This window comes from Bison bison, unplaced genomic scaffold, assembly GCF_000754665.1.
Source record: "Bison bison bison isolate TAMUID 2011002044 unplaced genomic scaffold, Bison_UMD1.0 scf7180017859330, whole genome shotgun sequence".
In the NCBI taxonomy this organism is placed as follows: Eukaryota; Metazoa; Chordata; class Mammalia; order Artiodactyla; family Bovidae; genus Bison; species Bison bison.
In genome coordinates, this window is record NW_011489902.1 from 1 (window position 1) to 7,706 (window position 7,706).

Sequence of the window (7,706 nt, forward strand, 5' to 3'; positions counted from 1 at the left end):
CCTCAGTGAGAAGTTTATATGAACCATCTCACGGGGACACTCACAGCACCTTGTGAGGTTAGGGTTAGGTAGGTTGGGTTATGTATATCCTCAAGAAGGTAGGTAATTCAGGTTCAGTGGGTTAAAATGACTCGTCAGAGGTCACATAGCTAGAATGGAACCTGGCAGGGCACATGTATTATTTCACGTCCCTAGCAATTACTGGTAAGGGATCCCCTCACCTAGTCACTGAAGACCATTCCTACAAGGTCACGGCTCTGGGAAAGTCTCCCAAAAGCTTGCATGGCTCCAGTTCAGCAGCGTCCTGCCGAAAGTCAGAGATTCAGAACAATTAGGAAGTTTGTGCATTCTCATTCACAGGTTGGACTATATGGCTTCAAGTCAAACTTACTGGAAGGATGATGACCAACAGATTGTCTCGTTCAGAATACCACTCTTTTCCTTACATTCTGTCTTCCCAAGGAAGGGAAGGCTTAAGGACAACTGCAAGCATGATGTCCTTGCAGGCTTCACACATCTATCAGACTGAATGGCCATCTTCATCCTCATTTGCAGAGCTCTCTGTCACTTAGAAGAACAGCATTAACATTAAGTCATGTGATTCTCACAAAGACATTGTCAGATAGGAGAGAACAGTGGTGTTAACGATTTTCAGTGTTCCCAATCATAGGTAAGGAAACAGAAGCTTTGAATGACGGAAATTATCCATGAGCTTGTAGACAAAAAGAAAGGGTATAGACAGAGTTCTCTTTCTTCATCAGATTAGCAGTTACATGATATTCATTTTGTTCTCATTCATTGAGCTGTGTATTCTGCTTTGTGCAATTTTACATATGTAGCACACTTGCAACAAAGAAAGGTTAAAGATGGGTATAAAAGGACATAATTAATTTAACTGAATCTCAAGACCATATATATTTCACACACACATTTCAAAATATACATATTTCAGACACACACACACATATTGTTCTTTGTCATCTTTGTCAGAGCTGTGTAGTATTCCATTTTATAGATTTACAGTAGTTTACTTCACAGTATCTTCCTGACTGAATTCGCTGCTAGTCTTTGGTGTTAACTTTACATACTACAAAACAATCCAAGTACACGTTCATATGTGCATATGCGTGGGTAAAATACCTTATTTAAAATATTAGTCCTTCAAGAGGACCCTGGGGTCTGGCCCCTCTCCTTCAGACCAGGTCTTACAAACGGGGTGGAAAGCTCCTCCTCCCTTCTATAAAAATACTTTCTGTACTGATAGCGGTCAGTGTTCTCTTTCCTCTTGTGATCCCACGGAGGCCAGAAAGCAAAGGCATGCATCCTCTCTTCCACACTGTGTCTCGATTTCTGAAGAATAAATGATGAGGGAATTCTTGCAGTTCAAAAAATAAAAATAAAATATTAGTCCTTGACCAAGCATTTGTATTAAATTTGATAGTTACTGTCAAATTGCCCTCCAAAAATCTGTATCTGTTCTTGATAAAAATTCTTATTTCTTCACACCTCACCAATATGATGATAATCAAACTGACAAACCAATCCAACCTGGACAAACTCCTCATTGGTGTTGTAATGTTCATTTCTTTACTTATACATGATGCTGAGCATTTTTCCATATGCTAATAAGCCAATTTTTTTTTAATCCATCAGCTTACTCATGTTTCTTTTGACCAAATGATCTCTTACTAATTTGTAATAGCTCTTTATGCAGGAGACCTGGGTTCAATCCTTAGGTCGGGAAGATCCCCTGGAGAAGGGAAAAGCTACCCACTCCAGTATTCTGGCCTACAAAATTCTATGGACTGTATATCCATGGGGTTTCAAAGAGTTGGACACGATTGAGCAACTTTCACTTTCACTTTATCTGTTGAGAAAAACAATCTTTTAAGTGTCATTCATTACACTTTTTCTCCTGGACTGAAATGTTATAATTTTATGTAGCCAATTTTTTCAGTCTTTTCTCTTAGAAGGAAAAGTGAAAGTGAAGTCGCTCAGTCATGTCCGACTCTTTGCGACCCTGTGGACTGTAGCCCACCAGGCTCCTCCGTCCATGGGATTCTCCAGGCAAGAATACTGGAGTGGGTTGCCATTTCCTTCTCCAGTGGATCTTCTAGACCCAGGGATCAAACTTAGGTCTCCTGCTGCAGGCAGACACTTTAACCTCTGAGCCACCGGGGGGTTTTACAACTTGTTTGGGAGGAAACTCTCCATTCCAAGATTGCTTAAGGACATATTTTCTCTAATGCTGCATTCTTAAGGGGATTTGCCTAATAAGATTTTCCTGTCTCTGGGCAACTGAATGTTGTCAACAATATTCAGGTATGGTCCTAACCAGTTGAATTTCATACCTAAAGGGTTCTTTAATGTGAGCTTCTACAAAGACGATCAAAAGATATAACTGAACACGACTATTGCCACTATATAATATGGTAAATAGGGTTTACTGAACAATGGACTAAATTTTTATATTGTACAACAGACTACAGATACTGTTTGGTGGGTTTCTGCTACCCAACCATCATTCCTCATCATGAAGGAAATGAAAATAGTTAGCCTGACATAGTCTAAGCTCTCATCTAATTCCTCTTCCATTTGCCTTTTCTGTTATTTTTTAAATTGAGATATAATTGACAAACAATATTGTGTAAGTTTAAGATGCACAACAAGTTGATCTGAAACATTTACTTATGCAATGTGATTATCACACTAATCATAGTAGCTAACACCTCCAACATGTCACAAATTATCAATTCTTAAATTCTTTAAATTAAATGTCACACCTCCCAGCTGATCTAGTCTGAAATGCTTCTTCATGTGTTGAGATCTCTATTACTTCTGTGGAGTTGGCAGGTTGAGTCTCAGTTTCTACTGTGCAAAAGGGTCAAAGTTCACTCAACATACAGAGGCCTTACCTCAAGTATTCCAAGGAAACTTGCTTCCTTCAGCAGAATATGAAACATCTGTGCAGCTAGTAAGTGATTATCCCAAGATGTTTCCATTTGCTGTCACTCACCACCTTGCCCTCTGCTGTCTCTGGTTTGGGGAAGAGAAAAAACAGTCTCTAGCAGTCGTAAGACCAGCCACTGCTGTTAGAGCCTATACACAAACTACTACCTCACTACTTCTTACACTACTTACAGAAGAGAAAACAGAGGCCCTCAGAGTGATTTGCCCACCATGCAAGGCCAGAGAGACATACAGGTAGGAACTAAATCTAGGTCAAACTGTAGACTGACCTCTTAAGTATCACACAAGATATCCATGTGAGAAATTAAAAGGTATCACAGGAGGACCTCAGTGGAGAGGCAAAGAAAGAATATCTTTGCCTGAAGAGATCCACAAAAAAGCAGACCTTTGGGATGGGTCTCAATAATACCAGGTGCCCCCTCTCCCCAGGTTTAGCACAACAATAGTCCTTTACAAAGAATATCCTACACCTGCTCATTGGAACAAACAGGGCTCCCAGGGACTCCCCTTTCCCTTGCTGGCTTGTTCTCTGATAGTTGCAGATGGTGGTGTGGCTGGCTGACTTTTTGTCTAGACAGAACCGACTCCCCACAGTTCACATAATCCCTCAGATGCTGCCAGGCCACCTCCACCTCCTCTCCTCCCTCCTCCTCACTATTCAGTATTCTCCGGGCTGCTGCCATCCTGTGGAAAGGAACACATCAAAGCCAGATGGAGTCATTCTTTCTGGGCGCTCGTGTCCTTTCTCTCTTCTCCTTTTCCTGGAACATTAATATTAATAGCTTGTTTCTTTGCAGCTGCTTTCTTCTCCAACCTCAAGGGACCGGAACCTTTTCTTGGACTTTGTGACAGACGGAGGAGGCCTCATTTGAAGGCGGGGAGAGACGCACTGGGGGAGCACAGGCACAGATGCTGTCTCTGATGTAATCCCGGGCCGCCCAGTGCAAGCATGTGACGTTGCTCCACTGCCAGCCCAGTCCAGCCAAATATTCTGTGTAACATGTGTCCCTTCAGAGGAAGAGAAAGAGATCTGCAAACAATCTAGCCAAAGGCCAGTGAAATCATCCCTGATCAATAATCAGTGGTTCTGCCGCCAGACTCTGCACTAGTATCTCATCTCATATAATCACCATAATTCTACCAGCTTAATATTGGTATCCTCCTTTAATAGACAGGGAAACTCAGGCTCAGAGAGAGGCAGCCAGTTGCCTACATCTCACACAGCTTGGGAGGTTGAAAGTTAAAACTCAAATCTCCTTCTAACTAATTTCCCATATATTTCTTTTTGTCTCTGTTTTCTGAGAGTTCAGCCTGCTGCTTTTGTGCTCGGTGGACCCCATAACATCAGCACTTGAGAGCTGACACGGTAAGACCAGACTTTGTGGGTCTGACTTCTCCCCTCTCACGCCCACTCCAGTCAAATCTGACATGGTCTCTGAGGTTCATGGAAGCTCTGGAATGGAGACTCGTGAAGCCAGAAGGTGTTGGCCAGATCTGTGCTCACCAGCCCTCAGAGAATGGTCGATTCCCCCACTGCGCTTTCCCATGGTGGGCTGGAGGGCAGCCGCACATCCAGAATAAGAGGAGATGTTCCAGGCTGACTGGGGTGAATCCCAAAACATCAGCGGCCATCTTGGCAAGGGGAAAGCTGACAGCGCTCCAACTTCAAGCTCATGGACACAAGATACGAAAGTGACAAAAGACACCACACTCTGTAGTTTTAACTTTCAATGCATTCTCAGGACATTCAAAGTCTAAAATGGTCAAAATATCTGGAAATTTCATGATTTACAAGGCTTTGTGTGATATGGCTTTGGCGGGCTTTTACAGTCTCACCGTGAACAACTCTTTCTGACTCTCAGCTCTGATCAAGGCAGCCTCCTTTTGATTCCTCAAATACAACAGATTCCTCCCTGACTGATGGCTTTCCAGGCTCAGGGCTGCTCCCCCTGCCATTTATTTGAGTGAGTGAAAGTCACTCAGTCGTGTTCGACTCTTTGCAACCCCATGGCCTATATAGTCCATGGAGTTCTCCAGGTCAGAACACTGGAGTGGGTTGCCATTCCCCTTCTCCAGGGGATCTTCCCAACCCAGAGATCGAACCCAGGTCTCCTGCATTGCAGGTGATTCTTTACCAGCTGAGCCACAAGGGAAGCCCAAGAATACTGGACTTATCTCTACTAGTCTTTTGGGTTGGGAACAGCAACCCACTCCAGTATTCTGGCCTGGAGAATTCCATGGACTGTATGGGGTCTCAGAGAGTTAGATACAACTGAGCAACTTTCACTTTCACTACTTATCTTTTGAGCTTCTTTGTTCTGCCATGTCAGATTAGGTGAGTTCATCAGACTGGGCAGCCACGGGGCACTGATTTATATAGGCCGTTCAAACATCAACAGTGCATTTTCCTATGAAGAGCCAGATAGTAAATATTTTCAGCTCTATGGGTTGTATAGTTTCTGGTGCATCTACTCAATCCTGCTGCTGTAGTGTGAAAGCCAGTACAGATAATACATAAACGAACAGGTGTAGCTGTGGGTTCCAAAACAACCTTTTTCACCAAAACAGGTGGCAGGCTGGATTTGACCTGTGGGCCATAGTTTGCTGACCTTTCCTCTAGGACATCACTGAAATATAGAACTTTGGAAGCAATTAACTCAGGTTTACACAGTAAACTAACAAAACACACAAACCAATCTTAATTTCAGAAATGTTAATCATATGTTGAGTATAAACTGAAGCAAATATTTCTTGCTGGGCTGAGCCCACCTGTGATGCATATTTTTAAAGAGATGCAAGCTAAGACAGGGCACAGCCAAATAAATTAATCAATTTTTTAGAAAGGGGGGGACCTTCCGAGTAGTGTAGTGGCTAAGACCCCTTGCTCTCAATACAGGAGACCTGGATTTAGACCCTGGTCAGGGAATTGAACCCCACATGCCACAACTAAGAGTTGAAATGTCACAACAAAGATCATACAAGACCCAGCTAAGACAGGGTGCTGCCCAATAAATAAATACATGTTACAAAAAAGATGCATATTATCAGCAGTCAGCTGAGATCTGGACTCCTAATTCATGGAGTTAAATGGGAGCAAATTATTTTCATATACACATATTGGATCATTTAACATGTTTCACAAGATGCTGTCTCGGGAAATTGCAAAAGAAAACTTAAGCGAGAATAAGAACTATGGAAATGTAGAAAACATTTTGCTTAAAGTATGCAAGACTATCAATTCTGCTTGTCAGTGTAAGTGAATTAATGGATGGAACTATTTTGGTATACAATTTTAATTAATCTAGCATAAGTTTCTCGGAAGTCTGGCTACAGGCAAGCCACAGGTTCCATGGCTGTGCCCTCTGTTTGTTCCACCCACCTCTCTCAGGCAAGCCAAATTACAGGCTCTGCTGCTATCAGTTTTATTTTTGGATACACAGACCTCCCACCAGCTTCCAGTGTCTGCTGGAGCCTAGCAAGAGGCAGACAGAGGAAGTTTTCTTTATGCTTCAGCCATTATTGGGACACTTACTATGGGTCAGGGGACACAGGTGAATGAAACACTGAGTCTACCCATCAGGATCTCCCTGATCAGGTAAGTAGGCAGGTAACACTCACACATGGAATGCAATTCAAAGGAATCAAAATGACACGCAGCACTGAAGAATGCAGCCACATACGAGGACCACCTACGCTGTGTAGCGCTGAACCGTGTGCATCCTTGTAGTCAGCTTGCAGCCGGAGCCTCGGGCTGTCTGGACACAGGCAGAGGTTACATAGGGGCATTGTTGTTGTTGTTACTGTTGAGTCACTAAGCCGTGTCTGATTCTTTTGCTATCCTGTGGACTGTAGTCCCCCCAGGCTCCTCTGTCCATGGGACTTCCCAGGCAAAATACTGGAGTGGGTTGCTATTTTCTTCTCCAGGGGATCTTCCGCACCCAGGGACCAAACTCGAACCTGCACTGCCTTCTTGGCAGGCAGATTCTTTACCACTGAGCAATGGGGGAAGCCAATACTGGGGCGCTGGAAGACATCAAGGGCTAAGAGTAAGGGTGCTGTTGGAGAACACGGGTGACCAGAGCAAAAGACAAACGTGTTTAGATTTTGCATGAGTTCAGGTTCCCCCAGACTCTCCCACAAATGCCCATTAGATCAGTTGGTTAATTGAGTTATAACTCTTCACTGGCCCATGGGTTATAGATGGGGTGGCACTACCAGGAACAGAATGCTTTCCTTTAATTCTTGCCTCTTTTCTACCTCCCTCACTAATTAGCGTGATTTCCAACCACCTACCTCCCACCACCAAATATCTCACTCAGTTATAGCAAGATAATTGCTGAGAGTCCCTAGCAGTGTCATATGGGGGCCCCATAGATGTAGCAAGAACTAAAAGGAGAAAGCCATTAGGTTGTGTGAGATGCTTGGAAGCATTCTATAACCTTCCCAACTATGGTACAAGAAGAAATGGTGCACCCAGAATGCAGATGTTAGGACTGGGTCACCAGCCTAAACAAAGATGGAAGACAGACTTGTACTCCTCTGACCTGGTGGATCTGTCACTCTGCAAAAGCTGCTAGCGACAGATCTGAGATCATCTCACAAAGCACATTGATAAATGCATGCCTGTCTACCACATTAATATGTATTCTCACTCACATACATATCCTGAAAAGATCTTTAGTAAAATGGACATGGAACAATGGACTGGTTCCAAATTGGGAAAGGAGTATGTCAAG

General features: G+C 43.3%; 2 long non-coding RNA genes across 2 annotated transcripts in view; both read right to left on the minus strand.

Moving 5' to 3' along the window:
• Nucleotides 1-134: 134 nt before the first annotated feature.
• On the minus strand, nt 135-3,006 carry LOC104981797. The gene is made up of 3 exons (XR_824412.1): nt 2,916-3,006; nt 392-1,375; nt 135-304 (listed from the first exon to the last, which is right to left on the minus strand). It is a non-coding gene; the product is annotated as an uncharacterized LOC104981797 (long non-coding RNA).
• Nucleotides 3,007-5,067: 2,061 nt separating this feature from the next.
• Nucleotides 5,068-7,706, minus strand: part of LOC104981807 — a 5,336-nt gene continuing 2,697 nt past the window's right edge. The window contains exons 2-3 of the long non-coding RNA XR_824413.1: nt 6,589-6,725; nt 5,068-5,378 (exon numbers count right to left, since the gene is read on the minus strand). This is a non-coding gene — a long non-coding RNA (uncharacterized LOC104981807). The remainder of the gene's footprint in view (nt 5,379-6,588; nt 6,726-7,706) is intronic.